This window comes from Apodemus sylvaticus, chromosome 11, assembly GCF_947179515.1.
Source record: "Apodemus sylvaticus chromosome 11, mApoSyl1.1, whole genome shotgun sequence".
Lineage (NCBI taxonomy): Eukaryota > Metazoa > Chordata > Mammalia > Rodentia > Muridae > Apodemus > Apodemus sylvaticus.
Window position 1 is genome coordinate 93,324,019 of NC_067482.1, and position 19,960 is coordinate 93,343,978.

Here is a 19,960-nt window from a genome sequence, read left to right on the forward strand (position 1 = left end):
GTGTGCATGCTAGGTCACTGTTCTGTCACTGAGCTACATTCTCAATCCTGGACAATATTTTTTTTAAATTAAATATAATGAGAAAGACTCTTGAACTAAGCATTATGTATGAAGTTATTAATTGAATATAATTTACAAATCTACATTCATCATTATCAACAGGATGCCAAATCAACTATATGTGTGTGTGTGTGTGTATTTGTTTTAAAAACTTTATTTTTACTGGTTCAAGACTTGAGAGAGGCTCTAAGGGCTTGAGCAGAGGAGGGAGTCCCTTGGAAGGTGAGGATGCCTCCTGGTCATGCTTAAAGAGTGGGCCACTTAAAGACGTCCTCATCCAGAGATGGCTGGACCATTCCAGTCTGTGCCGCCTGTGGCCCTGCTAGCCTATGGAGGTTGGTCAGGCTGCTGCCCATCTTCTTGGTCAGCTTCACCTCCTCATCCAGGAAGTGGTTTTCCAAGAGGTGACATAGATGAGGGTCTGTGTGGGCAGCATCCAGGGAATGAAGATCCATGAGGACTTGGTTCATGTTCATCTCCAGGTCTGAGGCAGCTCCCTTGGCCTGCTGGGTTTTGCCTCACTCATCTTGAGATGGCTTCTGCACATCTTGGAAGAATACTCTGGCCCTGGGTTCATTCTAGAACTTAAGAGACACTGGGTGCCCTCCTCCTTTTCCTCAGTCAATTCATGGAATAAATGATCTACACCCTCCAGAGTCATGTCATCTATATGAAAATAGTAGCCCAGAGAGAGGTAGGTGTAGGAGGCTCACAGATACAAGTTGACCTGGCAGTTCACAGCAGTCTCCTAATTTTGAGGAATCTGAGAGGTCAGATTCCTGGCTGCTTCTAGGAGATAAAGCTTCTAGGAGATAAAGCTTATGAAGAGATGGTTCCAGAGGCTGAGACTGGAAAGACAAGAGGGTGACTGAATGCTAACAAAGAGGGAAACCTTGGACTCTTCTGCCCAAACACTGTTGAAGCAAGACATAAATCCACAGCATCTCCAAGGCACTGCCTATTTATAGTATTTTTAATATGAATATTGATGTTAAAAATGTAAAGTATAGTCAGGATTTTCTTTAGAATATAAAGCACCAATACTTGGAAACTGGATTATGTCACCGAAGAAAACACAAACAAATTGCAGGTTTGTGCAGACTAGGAAGCACAGAGAGAACAATGGTATAAAGGTTTCAAGGCACACTGAGCTCCATTGGCTGGACTATCCATTTGTTTTGGCAAATGTTTTACTGCCTATTCAGAATTTTGAATGACTTGACCAAATAGTTGTTTTGGCATTTTCTGCTACCAGAAGATGTAGCTACAATGCTGGTTATGCAGTGGTCTTGTTTGCTCAAATTTCTGATGGGCTTCTTTTTGTGCCATGCTCCAAATGGAGAGGGTTCTTTTCAAAACGCTGTATTTTTTAATTCTTTGAAAGTTCTGCACATTTATTCAATACACAATGATGACATTCATTCTCTGTTATCTATCTCCAGTCCCACCTAATAATCCCCTTTCCTTTCTTTTTTTACAAGCAGAATACCAGGGACCATCTGAGGCTATTGAGTTATAATTTCAGGAAAAGTACATGACCATGGTTTTGAGGTTATTTACTGGAGCATTTGAAATTAACCACTGTCTGCACCACTGGAGAAAGATGATACCCCCCCCCCCCAGAAGCCATTAATTGTGAGTCTTCAGTTCCATGGTGGAATGCTGATGTGCTCAGTTTTGTCAGGCTTAACTAGATAGCTACAGTGAGTTCATGATTGCAATGGCTGTGTCATGTCTCACTTTCTTTCCACTCTTCTGTGCTGTTCCCTGATCCTTGGACAGGGAATATAGATGTCCCAGTTAGCAGCCAGCATGCCATCATCATGCATTGTCAGCACACAGACTGTTGATGTCAGTATTACTTCTAATCTAGGCAGTCCAAACTCAAGACCTGCCCAGATGCTCCCTGGGTGTCCTTAGGTTGCTCAGACTCCTATAAGAAATTGCCATAAGGCCATGGAGTTGCTCCATCAGTATGTGATCGTTCTCTCTCTCTCTCTCTCTCTCTCTCTCTCTCTCTCTCTCTCTCTCTCTCTCTCTCTCTCTCTCTCTCTCTCTCTCTCTCTCATGTATTTTTTACAGTCCACTTGTTAGCCCCTCCAGGTATGACCTCCCAAGTTCCCAATCCCATTCCTTCTTCCCCCATCTTCAAAAGGATGTACCCCAGCCCCACAAGGCCTCCCCACTCCCTGGGTTCTCAAGTTTCTAGAGGGTTAGATTCTTCTTCTCCAAGTAAGGCCAGACCAGGCAGTTTTCTGCTGTATATGTGTTGGGGGCCTTGAACCAGCTTGTGTATGCTGCCTGGTTGGTGGCTTAGTGTCTGGGAGATCTCAAGAGTCTGGGTTAGTTGAGATTGCTGGTCATTATATGGGATTTCCCTCCTCTTCAGCCTCTTCTAGCCTTTTCCTAATTCAGCCACAGGGGTCCCCAACTTCAGTCCAATGGTTAGGTGTAAGTATCTGTGTCTGTCTCAGGCAGCTGTTTTTTTGGGGGGGGGTCTCTCAGAGGATGCTCCAAGCCCTGACACTATTACTGATGCTCTGATGTGTTTGTTCTCTTTATTTGAGGTAAACAGAAACAGATTCCCCTGGAAAAGTACTATAGCTCCTACATACAAACAAATATATAAAACCATTGTTCTGTTTCATGATTCTGTCTTTTGGGGGCAATATTTAACATTGGATTCTGTCAAATACATTTTGGAATTTACTGAAAATGTATTGTATAGTTCTCCTTTTACCTGTTACTATCTTTATTTTATTAAAAATTTTCTACTATTAGTGAACACCAGAATTCAGGGTTACCTTACTTGAATACTATGGATGAATGTTTTGAAACAGTGTTGCCTAATCTTATCCCTCATTTCAACCATATTAAATTACTGCTCATAATCTCTCCATATATCCCACATTGTTTCTTTAATATGTAAAATGCAATGTAGATTAAACTACATTTTATTGCAAGATTTTCCATGTCCAATTATACTAGGGCCGTGGAAGGCCTGTGATTGTACAGCAAAGGGGAGGAGGAACTAGGAGTTGGGGAGTCTCAGAGGTCACAGGAGGAGAGAGGGAGGAAACCCAATGACTTCAGATGTGGACCTGTGTGACATCTCCTAGCCAAAATAAACTTGAAGCAATCCCACTAAAATCAAGGACTAGACAAGGCTGTCCTCTCTCTCCATATCTTTTCAATATAGTACTTGAAGTTCTAGCTAGAGCAATTAGACAACATAAGGAAGTCAAGGGGATACAAATTGGAAAGGAAGAAGTCAAATTATCACTATTTGCAGATGGCATGATAGTCTACTTAAGTGACCCGAAAACCTCCACCAGAGAACTCCTACAGCTGATAAACAACTTCAGCAGAGTGGCTGGTTATAAAATCAGCTCAAGCAAATCAGTTGCCTTCCTATACTCAAAGGATAAGCAGGCTGAGAAAGAAGTTAGGGAAATGACACCCTTCAAAATAGCCACAAACAATATAAAGTATCTTGGTGTGACTCTAACCAAACAAGTGAAAGATCTATATGACAAGAACTTCATGTCTCTGAAGAAGGAAATCAAAGAAGACCTCAGAAAATGGAAACATCTGCCATGCTTGTGGATTGGCAGGATTAATTTAGTTAAAATGGTCATCTTGCCAAAATCGATCTACAGATTCAATGCAATCCCCATCAAAATCCCAACACAGTTCTTCACAGAGTTAGAAAAAGCAATTCTCAAATTCATCTGGAATAACAAGAAACCCAGAATAGCTAAAACTATTCTCAACAACAAAAGAAATTCTGGGGGAATCAGTTTCCCTGACTTCAAGCAATACTACAGAACAATAGTGTTAAAAAATGCATGGTATTGGCACAGTGACAGACAAGTGGACCAATGGAATAGAATTGAAGATCCAGAAATGAATCCACACACCTATGGTCACTTGATCTTCGACAAAGCAGCCAAAAGCATCCAGTGGAAAAAAGCCTTTTCAACAAATGGTGCTGGTTCAATTGGAGGTCAGCATGCAGAAGAATGCGAATTGATCCATTCTTATCTCCATGTACTAAACTTCACTCCAAGTGGATCAAGGACCTCCATGTAAAACCAGACACACTGAAACTAATAGAAAAGAAACTGGGGAAGACCCTTGAGGACATGGGCACAGGGGAAAAGTTCCTGAACAGATCACCAATAGCTTATGCTTTAAGATCAAGAATTGACAAATGGGACCTCATAAAAGTACAAAGTTTCTGTAAGGCAAAGGACACTGTTAAAAGGACAAAACGGCAACCATCAAATTGGGAAAGGATATTCGCCAACTCCACATCTGCTGGAGGGCCAATATCCAATATATACAAAGAACTCAAGAAGTTAGACCCCAGGGAACCAAATAACCCTATTAAAAATGGGGTACAGATCTAAACAAAGAATTTTCACCTGAAGAAATTCGGATGGCTGAGAGGCACCTTAAGAAGTGCTCAACATCATTAGTCATTAGGGAAGTGCAGATCAAAACAACCCTGAGATTTTACCTTACACCAGTCAGAATGGCTAAGGTCAAAAACTCAGGAGACAGCAGGTGTTGGCGAGGATGTGGAGAAGGAGGAACACTCCTCTACTGCTGGTGGGGCTGCAAGATGGTACAACCACTGTGGAAATCAGTCTGTAGGTTCCTCAGAACACTGGACATGAGACTTCCAGAGGACCCTGCTATACCTCTCCTGGGCATATACCCAAAGGATTCCCCGGCATGCAATAAAGACACATACTCCATTATGTTCATAGCAACCTTATTTATAATAGCCAGAAGCTGGAAAGAACCCAGATGTCCCTCAAAGGAGGAATGGATACAGAAAATGTGGTATATTTACACAATGGAATACTACTCAATAAGAAACAATGAATTCAAAAATTTTTAGGCAAATGGTTTGATCTGGAAAATATCATCCCAAGTGAGATAACCCAATCACAAAAGAATACACATGGAATTCAGTCTCTGATAAGTGGATATTAATTAGCCCAGAAGCCCTGAATACCCAAGGCACAAATTGCATAACAAATGACTCCCATGAAGAAGTATGGAGAGGGTCCTGATCCTGGAAAGGATTGATCTAGCATTGGAAGGGAATATAAGGACAGAGAAAAAGGAGGGAGGTGATTGGAGAAGGGATGGAGAAAAGAAGATTTATGGGACATATGGGGAGGGGGGGATCCGGGAAAGGGGAAATCATTTGGAATGTAAACAATGAATATAGAAAATAAAAATATTAAAAAAATAAGTTAGGCATATTGGGATAAAGCTTTTATCAGTATCAATTGGCTCTTAAATTATTGTATTGGTATCTTGTAAATTTTAAGATTATTTTTTCTCCAATATCAATTTTTTTGCATTCTTTTTTTTAATTTTATTCGATATATTTTTTATTTACATTTCAAATGATTTCCCCTTTTCTGGTTCCCCACTCCCCGAAAGTCATATAAGCCCCCTTCCCTCCCTCTGTTCTTTCACCCATCCCTTCCCACTTCCCTGTTCTGGTTTTGTCTTATACTGCTACACTGGGTCTTTCCAGAACTAGGGGCCACTCCTCCGTTCTTCTTGTACCTCATTTGAAGTGTGGATTATATTTTACATATTCCAGTTTTCCAAGCTAATATCCACTTATTATTGAGTGCATACCATGATTGATCTTTTGAGACTGGGTTACCTCCCTTAGTATGATGTTCTCCAGCTCCATCCATTTGCATAAGAATTTCATGAATTCATTGTTTCTAATGGCTGAATAGTACTCCATTGTGTAGATATACCACATTTTTTGCATCCATTCTTCTGTTGAGGGATACCTCTGTTCTTTCCAGCTTCTGGCTATTATAAATAGGGCTGCTATGAACATAGTGGAACATGTATCCTTATTACATAATTAGCTAACTAAATAACCATTAAGAGTCATGCTTCTACAGGGTGATTGGGATGTGCAGGCATTGTGTGGAAGTAAGGTGAGCTCATGGTTCCCTCCCCAGAGAGTTGGCTGAGTGGGGACTGGAAAGTGGGCAGCCCAGCAGATCACTGGAGTGTGGGGCCTAACCCACAGAGAATCCATGCGTCCTAGCAGGAGTCTTGTAACTCAGTAGCATGAGGTCTATGGATTGCCATTGCTTTGCCAGCACTAGTGCAGGAAAGTGCTAGCATTCTTTTTTAATATTTCCCACAACAACATTGTTTCATTCCTTCCCCCAATAAATAGTGAATTGTAAATAAAATAAGTATTATGCCATTAGTTAAATGCAAACCTTCCTGACAATGAAAGCCCAACTTTAATAGGAAGAAAGTAAAATTTTTTTCTATTTTTCTCTCATACAACTTCAAATTAAATGTGTATCTTTTGGAGTTATTGTTTCTAAAATAAAATGGATCAATGTAATAATGGAGAGTCTCCTAAATACAAAAGTATCATTTTAGCACATATTGTGGTAGGGACATTCCCAGGAAATTTTCTATAGATGTCTAATACATCAATAAAACGATAAGCAGACTCCCAGGAATTCCACTGCGGAATGTTCTCAGGGGTGATCTTTGACCCCAAGATGTACAAGAGGAACAGGGCTCAGGATCAAAGGCACAGTGTACTTCTGTCTAAGTTATTTGTGTAAGAAAATGAATCTGATCTATTTTGATAGCCTGTGGGTTCTAGTGGAATTACTGCTGTTACATTACAAGGTAAACTTATTTTAACTCTTTTTTATGTACATGTAGAGCTACAGTTTAGGAAGCTCCTACAGCTACAAATTTCCGAATGCCTTTCCTGAAAATCTTTAGTGATGTTTATCCAGAACAATTTCTCTTTTTACCCCGTCTTTCCATCTCCCATGCTAATTTATCTGATCTACTCTCCAACAACTTGGAGGAATGGTCTCCCATAAATGTTTCTTATTTAAGTGCTACTACAACTTAAGAGTTATGTTAGGGTCACTGCCTCATTCCTCAGTTGTTCTTTCTATTAGCTGCTTCCTAGTCATTATAGATGATTTTCTTGTATTGAACAGGACCTCAACTGTATTGAGATAGATTAGTATTTTGAACTCTTTTCTTTAAGTCCGATCTACTCTGATCTTGACCTTAGCTGTTTCCAATAACTGCAACTCTTTGCCTTCTCCACCCCTTTTGACTGCCAGGACAATAAACTGGATCACCATGTATTATTCAGTTGCAGGCAATTTTCAAATAAGAAAACATAGAGAAATACAAAAAGAATTGATGCTTTTTCTTTGTGGTGAGTAAATATCTGTCTCTCACTAGATAGGATCTCTCACTAGAGTGTAAGAAAATAAAGTACAGGAGTGGAATGTGAATATTAAAAAATTACCTAAGGATTATGGTGAAGAAACTGAACATCAGCTGAATTGGGAGAAAGTATCTCTGACTGTAAACCAATTAACTTGTGCTTCCCTGAGTAAACTACTGATAAACCACAGCTCTTAGAGGGAGTACCCACACCCAACTGAAATGGCTCAACAGAATGCTGAGATCCTTAGGGTCTGGTGAGTGTCCACCTGTGGTTAAGCAAGGGATATGCTCATAGACGTGTGCACTTGCTTCTGTGAGTATTTTGTATGTAATGTAGTTATTTATATATATTATACTTGCCTCTTTACCGAAAAGATTATTACATACATCATTGAAAGACAATTTAATATTGCTACTTAAACAAGATTTTTAAATTGTCAGCAATATATTCCTGCTTTCTTTTTTCATCGATATATTTTTTATTTACATTGCAAATGATTTCCCATTTTCTGGGTCCCCACTCCCTGCAAGTCCCATAAGCGCTCTTCCATCCCCCTATTCTTCCATCCACCACTTCCCACTTCCCTGTTCTGGAATTCCCCCACACTCTTGCACTGAGTCTTTCCAGAACCAGGGGCCACTCCTCCATTCTTTTTGGACATCATTTAATTTGTGGATTATGTCCTGGGTACTCAAAGTTTCTAGGCTAATATCCACTTATCAGTGAGTGCATACCATGACTGATCTTTTGAGACTGGGTTACCTCACTTAGTATGATGTTCTCCAGCTCCATCCATTTGTCTAAGAATTTCATGAATTCATTGTTTCTAATGGCTGAATAGTACTCCATTGTGTAAATATACCACATTTTTTTGTATCTGTTCCTCTGTTGAAGGACACCTAGGTTCTTTCCAGCTCCTGGCTATTACAAATAGGGCTGCTATGAACATAGTGGAGCATGTGTCCTTATTGCATCCTGAAGAATCCTCTGGATATATGCCCAGTAGTGGTATAACAGGGTCCTCAGGAAGTGACATGCCCAGTTTTCTGAGGAACCGCCAGACTGATTTCCAAAGTGGTTGCACCATCTTGCAATCCCACCAGCAGTGGAGGAGTGTTCCTCTTTCTCCACATCCTTGCCAACACCTGCTGTCTCCTGAGTTTTTGACCTTAGCCATTCTGACTGGTATAAGGTGAAATCTCAGGGTTGTTTTGATCTGCATTTCCCTAATGATTAATGATGTTGAACATTGCTCAGCTCTCCGAAGTTCTTCATGTGAAAATTCTTTGTTTAGCTCCGTACCCCACTTTTTAATGGGGTTATTTGGTTCTCTTGGTTCTACTTTCTTGAGTTCTTTGTATATATTAGATATTAGCCCTCTGTCGGATTTAGGGTTGGTGAAGATCCTTTCCCAGTCTGTTGGTTGACGTTTTGTCCTTTTGATGGTGTCCTTTGCCTTACAGAAACTTTGTAGCTTTATGAGGTCCCATTTGTCAATTCTTGATCTTAGAGCATAAGCTATTGGTGTTCTTCTATTCAGGAACTTTTCCCCTGTGCCCATGTCCTCCAGGGTCTTCCCCAGTTTCTTTTTGATTACTTTCAGTGTGTCAAGTTTTATGTGGAGGTCCTTGATCCATTTGGAGTTGAGCTTGGTACAAGGAGATAAGAATGGATCGATGCACATTCTTCTGCATGCTGACCTCCAATTGAACCAGCACCATTTGCTGAAAAGACTATCTTTTTTCCACTGGATGCGTCCAGCTCCTTTGTCGAAGACCAAGTGACCATAGGTGTGTTGGTTCCTTTCTGTGTCTTCAATCCTATTCCATTGATCCGCTTGCCTGATATTGTACCAATACCATGCAGTTTTTATCACTATTGCTCTGTAGTAAAGTTTAAAGTCTGGGATATTGAATCCCCCTGAAGTTCTTTTACTGTTGAGAATAGTTTTAGCTATTCTGGGTCTTTTGTTATTCCAGATGAATTTGAGAATTGCTCTTTCTAGCTCTATGAAGAACTGGGTTGGGATTTTTATGGGGATAGCATTGAATCTGTAGATTGCCTTTGGCAAGATGGCCATTTTAACTATATTAATCCTGCCAATCCACCAGCATGGAAGGTTTTTCCATATTCTGAGATCTTCTTCGATTTCCTTCTTCAGAGATCTGAACTTCTTGTCCTGTAGGTCTTTCACTTGTTTGGTTAGAGTCACCCCAAGATACTTTATGCTGTTTGTAGCTATTGTGAAGGGGGGTCATTTCCCTAATTTCTTTCTCAGTCTGCTTATCCTTTGAATATATAAAGGCTACTGATTTGCTTGCGTTGATTTTGTAGCCAGCCACTTTGCTGAAGTTGTTTATCAGCTCTAGGAGTTCTCTAGTAGAGTTTTTAGGATCACTTAAGTATATGATCATATCATATGCAAATAGTGATAGTTTGACTTCTTCCTTTCCAATTTGTATCCTTTTGACTTCCTTATGGTGTCTAATTGCTCTAGCTAGGACTTCAAGTACTATATTGAAAAGATATGGAGAGAGGAGGCAGCCTTGTCTAGTCCCTGATTTTAGTGGGATTGCTTCAAGTTTCTCTCCATTTAGTTTGATGTTGGCTACTGGTTTGCTGTATATTGCTTTTACTATGTTTAGATATGGGCCTTGAATTCCTGTCCTTTCCAAGACTTTTAGCATGAAAGGATGCTAAATTTTGTCAAATGCTTTTTCAGCATCTAATGAAATGATCATGTGGTTTTTTTTCTTTGAGTTTGTTTATGTAGTGGATAGCATTTATGGTTTTCCTTATATTGAACCATCCCTGCATTCCTGGGATGAAGCCTACTTGATCCTGTTGGATGATCATTTTGAAGTGTTCTTGGATTCAGTGAGCAAGAATTTTATTTAGTATTTTTGCATCGATATTCATAAGGGAAATTGGCCTGTAATTCTCTTTCTTAGTTGGATCTTTGTGTGGTTTTGGTATCAGTATAATAGTGGCTTTGAAGAAGGAGTTGGGTAGTGTTCCTTCTGTTTCTATTTGATGGAAAAGTTTGAAGAGTATTGGTGTTAAGTCTTCTTTGAAGGTCTGATAGAATTCTGCACTGAAACCATTTGGTCCTGTGCTTTTTTTGGTTGGAAGCCTATCTATGACCCCTTCTATTTTGTTAGGGTTTATGGGTCTGTTTAGATGGTCTATTTGATCCTGGTTTAATTTTGGTAATTGGTATCTGTCTAAGAAAATGTCCATTTCCTCCAGATTCTCCAGTTGTGTTGAGTACAGGTTTTTGTAGTAGGATCTGATGATTTTTTGAATTTCCTCGGTTTCTGTTGTAATATCTCCGTTTTCATTTCTAATTTTGTTAATTTGGATACTTTTTCTATGCCCTTTGGTTAGTCCGGCTAAGGGTTTATATATCTTGTTGATGTTTTCAAAGAACCAGCTTTTGGTCTTTTTGATTCTTTATATGGTTCTCTTGGTTTCTACTTGATTTATTTCAGCCCTGAGTTTGATGATTTCCTGTCTTCTTCTCCTCCTGGGTGAATTAGCTTCTTCTTGTTCCAGGGCTTTCAGTTGTTATGTTAATCTTCTAGTGTAAGCTCTCTCGAATTTCTTTTTGGAGACACTCAAAGCTATGAGTTTTCCTCTTAGCACTGCTTTCATTGTGCCCCATAGATTTGTGTATGTTGTGCCTTCATTTTCATTGAATTCTAAGAAATCTTTGATTTCTTTCTTTATTTCTTCCTTGACCAAGGTATCATTGAGTAGAGTATTGTTCAGTTTCCACGTGTATGTGGGTTTTCTGTTGTTTTTGTTGCTATTGAAGACCACTTTTACTCTATAGTGATCTGACAGGAGGCATAAGATTATTTCAATCTTCTTATATTTGTTGAGGTCTGTCTTGTGACCAACTATATGATCTATTTTGGAGAAGGTACCATGAGGTGCTGAGAAAAAGGTATATTTTTTTGCTTTGGGCTAAAAAGTTCTATATATATCTGTTAACTCCAATTGGTTCAAAGCTTCAATTAGTTTCATTGTCTCCCTGTTTAGTTTCTGTTTTCCTGATGGGTCCATTGGTGAAAGTGGAGTGTTGAAGTCACCCACAATTATTGTGTTAGGTGCAATGTGTACTTTGAGCTTTAGTAAAGTTTTTTTTTTTTTTTTTTTTTTTTTTTTTTTATGAATGAGGGCGCTCTTGTATTTGGGGCATAGATGTTCAGGATTGAGAGTTCTTCTTGTTGGATTGTTCCTTTGACCAGCAAGTAGTGACCTTCCATGTCTCTTTTGATGACATTAGGTTGAAAGTCAATTTTATCTGAAATTAGAATGGCAACTCTAGCTTGTTTCCTGGGACCATTTGCTTGTAGAATTGTCTTCCAGCCTTTTACTCTAAGGTAGTTTTTGTCTTTGACACTGAGGTGTGTTTCCTGTATGCAGCAAAATGTAGGGTCCTGTTTACATAATCAGTCTGTTAGTCTATGTCTTTTTATTGGGGAATTGAATCCATTGATGTTAAGAGATATCAAGGAGTAGTGGTTATTGCTTCCTATCATTTTTGATTATAATTTTATACGTGTATGGTTATCTTTTTTGGGTTTGATGAAAGAAGCTTAATATCCTGGTCTTTCCAGGGTATAGTTTCCCTCGTTGTAATGGTGCTTTCCCCGTATGATCCTTTGTAGGGCTGTGTTTGTAGAAAGATATTGTGTAAATTTGGTTTTGTCATGGAATATCTTGGTTTCTCTATCTATAGTAATTGAGAGTTTTGCTGGGTATAGTAGTCTCGGCTGGCATTTGTGTTCTCTTAGAGTCTGCATGAGCTCCGCGCAGGATCTTCTAGCTTTCATGGTCTCTGGTGAGAAATCTGGTGTAATTCTGATAGGTCTTCCTTTATATGTTACATGCCCTTTTTCTCTTACTGCCCTAAGTATTCTTTCTTTGTTTAGTACATTTGGGGTTTTGATTATTATGTGATGGGAGGTATTTCTGTTCTGGTCCAGTCTGTTTGGAGTTCTGTAGGCTTCTTGTATATTCATGGGTATCTCTCTCTTTAGGTTAGGGAAGTTTTCTTCCATAATTTTGTTGAAGATATTTGCTGGCCCTTTAAGTTGTAAATCTTCATTCTCATCAATACCTATAATCCTTAGGTTTGGCTTTCTCATTGTGTCCTGGATTTCCTGGATATTTTGGGTTACAAGCTTTTTGCATTTTGCACTTTCTTTAACTCTTGAGTCTATGGTTTCTATGGTATCTTCGGCATCTGAGATTCTTTCTTCTATCTCTTGTATTCTGTTGTTGATATTTGCATCTATGGTTCCTCATTTCTTCCCAAGGTTTTCTATCGCCAAAGTTGTTTCCCTTTGTGCTTTCTTAGTTGTTTCTACTTCTGTTTTTAGATCCTGGAAAATTTTTGCTCAGTTCTGTCATTTGCTTGTTTGTGTTTTCCTCTAATTCTTAAAGCGATTTTTGTGTTTCCTCCTTCATGACTTCTGCCTGTTGATCAAGGTTCTCTTGTATTTTTTTTTAAGTGATTTTTGCATTTCCTCCTTATTGGCTTTTGTATTCTCCTGAATTTCTTTCAATGATTTTTGTGTTTCCCTTGTAAGGGCTTCTAATTTTTGATCCATTTTCTCCTGAATTTCTTTAAGTATGTCCTTCATGTGTTCCTGTACTAGCATCATGACCAGTGATTTTAAGTCCAAATCTTGTTTTTCTGGTGTGTTGGGGTATCCAGGACTTGCTATTGTTGGAGAATTGGGTTCAGATGCTGCTATAATGGCTTGGTTTCTGTTAGTAACGTTCCTATGTTTGCCTTTAGCCATCTGGTTCTCCCAGGAGTTACATGGTCTTTTTGTCACTGGCTGGTGCTTCAACCTACTGTGGATCTTTAAGGTTATCTCTGCAACACTTGATGACTGGGTTTCTTCTGGCACAGATTACTGATATGCTGGCTTCCTCTTTTGTGCCTTTGGAGCCCTTCCCAGTCTTGCCTCAAGCAATGTTATACTTAGGTTGTCAAAGTCAACCAGGTGTTCTCTGTCTGCTCTATTATGGAGGGAAGAAGTTGTTGTGGGGGGTCACTCCCTCTGTTGATTCTCACATAGGACACAGGTCCTGTGATGGACTGGCTTGCAGATGAACCGGCTATGTGCTCAGTTCCTGAGTGCAGGCAGACCCCTGGAGGTTTGCACCACCAGATATCTAAAGCTCAGGGTGATACAGGACCTAGTGATCCTTTTGTGTCCCTGCAGACAGCAAATATGGCTGCAGCGCTTCTCTCCTTTCACAGCTCCCTGGACAGGACACAGCCCCTGAGCCCAGCAGGCTGGCAGACAAAAACTGCCTACATGCTCAGTTCCTCTGTGCAGGCAGACCCCTGGCAGTTTGCACCACCAGAAATCTAAAGCTCAGGGTGATACAGTACCTAGTGATCCTATTCCTGCTTTCATGGCTGATATATAATATTAGTTTTATGGGAGATATTTCAGAGCCCTAAATAAACATTGGAAAATTCCAGTTGTTAGTCAGTAGGAGAGTTGCTGGCCTATCTGTACCAGTATAGGGGAACGTGTTCTTCATGGTTCCCAGAGCATGCCAATAGAATTGTGTTCTATTGACTTATAGTGGTGGATGATGGTTGGCTTAACAATGCCTTGGTTTGACTTCCTCCCCTGCACTACTTCTCCCCTCTGCGCTTCCTGTGATCAGGAATAAGATATTTATATGTTTAGACTCTTTTTGTGGGATTGCTTCTTGAAAAGCAAACTACAACCTTAGCTATATGTCTTTGAAATATGTTGGGAGAAAAATAGATTAGAAACCCGCAGATGTAAAAAGACAATCCTGTGGTGGGGGAGACTGAGTAAGAGATAGAGACATGAAGACCAGTCCTGGGAGAACAGAAGTCAGGAGGAGTACCCAAGGAGATGAGGAGTGAAGGATGGAGGATCAGAGGAGAACAGGAGTCAGGCAGAGTACCCAAGGAGCTGAGGAGTGAAGGATGGAGGACCAGAGGAGAACAGGAGTCAGGAGGAGTACCCAAGGAGCTGAGGAATGATAGATGGAGGATCAGAGGGGCAGTTTCAAGGGAGAGCTTTAAAACAAAAACAGTGTGCTCAAACATTAACAAAATAAAATCTGCAGAAATAAAGAGTTAGAAAATATAAGTTGGAGGATGAAATGTCAATCACAAAAGTTCAAGACGTGAGGTGCATTCTGCAAGGGTCTGTATAAGAATGCTCATAGAAGTCACAGGAAGTTCTTATCTGCTATTTTAGTAATTCTCCCTGTAGGAAGAGCAACGGATTGATTTGTGTCTCTCTAGTATCATTTTAACATTAAACAAAATAAAGAGTATCAGCTAGGGAAAAACTCAAAGGAAAGTACATTTCATATTTCCTATTAGGCTACTCTGTCTTTTGAATACCAAACTGTATGAGCACAAAACCTGAAGAGAATATTTGTTCTCTTTAATTCTCTTTTTTGGATTGTAATAGGATTCCAAACTACAAGATCCTCACAAGTTCTCACACTCTTCTCGTTCTCCTAGACTCATGTTCTATATAGTATCATAATTTCTAATACGTTGTTGTATTCAAAATGCTAATTCTACCAGTCCCATTAATGTATAGAGTGTTGTGTTTTGAGATTCATTTTGTCTGTCTTAAAATGAAATCTGATTCACGTAACAACAGTGGATGCTCCTCAAACCTGAAGTAAATACTAATTATGGTGACTGTTAGAACCAAATCATACTAAATACATTGTAACTACTGGCCTCTTCCTTTCTGGATTTTTCAAGCAATCCAAATCACTGGTTGCTCCCACATCCCTTTCTGTTGCAGAAACTAAAATATGTTGAGAAAAATCACTGTTGAAATACTTAAATTCTGGTATTTTATCTAGCCTGAGGTGTGATCATGGGTGAAGAAATTATTAAAAGTTTAATTGTAAATGCAATGTTAAACTTTGAAACTGTTAGCAGTGCGGAAATATATTTCTGTATACAGGTTAGAAACAATTGACCTTTCCTTTGATTCTGGGCCCTGCTAGTGAAATATACAACAGAGGAGAGTCTGATGGTAGGCTCTGACTTGAAGGTGTTGCAACAACTCCAAGAAGCTTGCATAGTAAGTTGTCCCTCAGTCATTCTGACAATTATTTAAGACATATATTTTAAAGTGTTTGAAATATATGGAATTGGATTTTAAACCATGTTGCAGAATAAACCATTTCTGAGTTTAGCAAAATAACTGAACAGTATTAAAATTTTTTCTTTCATGTGGGGTGTGTGTGTGTATGTATTCTTGTGTTTGTGTGCATATATATATATATATATATATATATATATATATGTATGTATATATATGGCATTATTCTCTAACTTATGTCAAGTTGACACACAAAATCACCCACTATTGATGGATAGATACTATTATAATACAAAGAATATGCAAAACTCCTACAGCCGAACTTAATTTTTGATCAACTAATTCACAGAGGAAATAAGCCTTTGGTCACCTCTGCTAGACCACACATTTGCTCTGATACTACTGTGGCATGGCAGTGGGATAATGGATGGTAGAGTCTATTCCTGTGATTTGCAGGAAAGTCGAATGCCTATAAGTTAATATTCTCAATGAAATAATACTAACTTTACATTCTAAACAATCATAGCCTATAATTACTCACTTGCCATTTTTAGGGCTTGGAAATCACTGTTTGTGTTGGTAATTTGCTATATAATAAGTTTCAAGTTACACATTTGAACTGAAATATGCAAGTAATTAAAATTATTTGTTCCATGCATCTTGGTAAATAAAAATCACACTTTCAAAAGCTCGAGAACTCCTCAGGAAATGGAGTTGAAGGTTGCATTTAGAATTTTTGTTTATAATCAAAGGCTGTAGGATATATTCAACTTTAAAGTAATAGAATCTTCCAAATAATTCTTCAATGATCCAGGAAAAGCAATTACCATGTTTTGACAGATTTTATCATTTAAAGTACCACATCAGTATCTTTTCCAAAATATTTTCTAGTAGCAACTAAAATAGCATTTCTCTTATTATTCAGGTATTTAAAGAGTAGCTTTCATATTTTTTTCTTAAAATGTTTACAGCTATCTCACTATTTTCTTGATTTATTCTCCAAATAAACTAACTTTTTCACTTACATAAGATTGGGTAAGAAAATTTCATGTCATAAATATTTTAAAAAAAAGGCATATTCAACTTTTGTAATTAGAAGATTATTGGGAAAAGACAATCAATTTTATTATTCTGGCTAAATTCTAGTTCTTTTCAGAGGAATCATGAAAAAGAGCATTCACTTGGTTGGAGAAACATTTAGCATGTGATTGCATTAAACTAAGACTTTCACCTTATGAGATAAAATTTGCCAGGGGTTGAGAGCCCTCAGATCTCATGGAGCAGACTTACCTGTATCCTGCCTCCAACATTTGGAAATTCATTACAAGTAGTTACATCTCTTTCCATTACCTTACCCACATTTTACAACTTTGTAACTTGTTTTTGTACATTTCTATTATTTAAATAGTTTGCTATGTTTGTCGGCATCATAGTTAAAGTAACTATGAGCTTAGTACAAGGAGATAAGAATGGATCAATTTGGGTCACTTAGGTAGACGATCATGTCGTCTGCAAATAATGATAGTTTGACTTCTTCCTTTCCAATTTGTATCCCTTTGACCTCCTTATGTTGTCGAATTGCCCGAGCTAGTACCTCAAGTACAATATTGAAAAGATAAGGAGAAAGGGGGCCAAAGAACTCCACTAGAGAGCTCCTACAGCTAATAAACAACTTCAGCAAAGTGGCAGGTTATAAAGTCAACTCAAGCAAATCAGTGGCCTTCCGATACTCAAAGGATAAGCAGGCTGAGAAAGAAATTAGGGAAATGACCCCCTTCACAATAGCCACAAACAGTATAAAGTATCTTGGGGTGACTCTTACCAAACATGTGAAAGATCTGTATGACAAGAACTTCAAGACTCTGAAGAAGGAAATGGAAGAAGACCTCAAAAAATGGGAAAAACTCCCATGCTCATGGATCAGTAAAATCAATATAGTTAAAATGGCCATTTTGCCTAAAGCACTATACAGATTCAATGCAATACCCATCAAAATCCCAACTCAATTCTTCACAGAGTTAGAAAGAGCAATTATCAAATTCATCTGGAACAACAAAAAACCCAGGATAGCTAAAACTATTCTCAGCAACAAAAGGAAATCTGGAGGAATCAGTATCCCTGACCTCAAGCAATACTACAGAGCAATAGTGTTAAAAACTGCATGGTATTGGTACAGTGACAGGCAGGAGGATCAATGGAACAGGATTGAAGATCCAGAAATGAACCCACACACCTATGGCCACTTGATCCTCGACAAAGAGGCTGAAAACATCCAATGGAAAAAAGATAGCCTTTTCAACAAATGGTGCTGGTTCAACTGGAGGTCAGCATGCAGAAGAATGCGAATTGATCCATCCTTGTCTCCTTGTACTAAGCTCAAATCCAAATGGATCAAGGACCTCCACACAAAGCCAGACACTCTGAAGCTAATAGAAAAAAAAAACTGGGGAAGACCCTTGAGGACATCGGTACAGGGAGAAAGTTTCTGAACAGAACACCAATAGCGTATGCTCTAAGAGCAAGAATTGACAAATGGGACCTCATAAAATTACAAAGTTTCTGTAAGGCAAAGGACACCATCAAGAGGACAAATCGGCAACCAACAAATTGGGAAAAGATCTTCACCAATCCTACATCAGATAGAGGGCTAATATCCAATATATATAAAGAACTCAAGAAGTTAGACTCCAGAAAACCAAACAACCCTATTAAAAAATGGGGTACAGAGTTAAACAAAGAACTCTCACCTGAAGAACTTCGGATGGCGGAGAAGCATCTTAAAAAATGCTCAACTTCATTAGTCATTAGGGAAATGCAAATCAAAACAACCCTAAGATTTCATCTTACACCAGTCAGAATGGCTAAGATTAAAAATTCAGGAGACAGCAGGTGTTGGAGAGGGTGTGGAGAAAGAGGAACACTCCTCCACTGCTGGTGGGGTTGCAAATTGGTACAACCACTCTGGAAATCAGTCTGGCGGTTCCTCCGAAAACTGGGCACCTTACTTCCAGAAGATCCTGCTATACCACTCCTGGGCATATACCCAGAAGACTCCCCACCATGTAATAAGGATACATGTTCTACTATGTTCATAGCAGCCCTATCTGTAATTGCCAGATGCTGGAAAGAACCCAGGTATCCCTCAACAGAAGAGTGGATGCAAAAAATGTGGTATATCTACACAATGGAGTACTATTCAGCCATTAGAAACAATGAATTCATGAAATTCTTAGGCAAATGGATGGAGCTAGAGAATATCATACTAAGTGAGGTAACCCAGACTCAAAAGGTGAATCATGGTATGCACTCACTAATAAGTGGATATTAACCTAGAAAACTGGAATACCCAAAACATAATCCACACATCAAATGAGGTACAAGAAGAAAGGAGGAGTGGCCCCTGGTTCTGGAAAGACTCAGTGAAACAGTATTCAGCAAAACCAGAACGGGGAACTGGGAAGGGGTGGGTGGGAGGACAGGGGAAGAGAAGGGGGCTTGCGGGACTTTCGGGGAGTGGGGGGGCTAGAAAAGGGGAAATCATTTGAAATGTAAATAAATTATATCGAATTAAAAAAAAAGAATAAAGCAAAAAAAAAAAAAAAAAGAATGGATCAATTTGCATTCTTCAGCATGCTGACCTCCAATTGAACCAGCACCATTTGTTGAAAAGACTATCTTTTTTCCACTGGATGCTTTCAGCTCCTTTGTCGAAGATCAAGTGACCATAGGTGTGTGGGTTCATTTCTGGGTGTTCAATCCTATACCATTGATCTGCTTGCCTGACATTATACCAATACCATGCAGTTTTTATCACTATTGCTCTGTAGTAAAGTTTGAGGTCTGGGATACTGAATCCCCCTGAAGTTCTTTTACTGTTGAGAATAGTTCTAGGTATCCTGGGTTTTTTGTTATTCCAGATGAATTTGAGCATTGCTCTTTCTAGCTCTATGAAGAACTGGGTTGGGATTTTGATGGGGATTGCATTGAATCTGTAGATTGCATTTGGCAAGATGGCCTTTTTAACTATATTAATCCTGCCAATCCATGAGCATGGAAGATTTTTCCATTTTCTGAGATCTTCTTCGATTTCTTTCTTCAGAGATCTGAAGTTCTTGTCATGCAGATACTTCACTTGTTTGGTTAGAGTCACCCCAAGATACTTTATGCTGTTTGTGGCTATTGTGAAGGGTGTCATTTCCCTAATTTCTTAGTCTGCTTATCCTTTGAGTATATAAAGGCTACTTGATTTGCTTGAGTTGATTTTGTAGCCAGCCACTTTGGTGAAGTTGTTTTTCAGCTGTAGGAGTTCTCTAGTAGAGTTTTTTGGGTCACTTAAGTATACTATCATATCATCTGCAAATAGTGATAGTTTGACTTCTAAATTTCCAATTTGTATCCCTTTGACCTCCTTATGTTGTCTAATTGCTCTAGCCAGGACTTCAAGAACTATATTAAAAAAATATGGAGAGAGGGGGCAGCCTTG

General features: G+C 38.9%; 1 pseudogene; it reads right to left on the minus strand.

The window, feature by feature from the left end:
- Positions 1–305: 305 nt before the first annotated feature.
- Positions 306–16,824, minus strand: LOC127696799 (ferritin light chain 1-like; annotated as a pseudogene).
- Between the last annotated feature and the right edge of the window lie 3,136 nt (positions 16,825–19,960).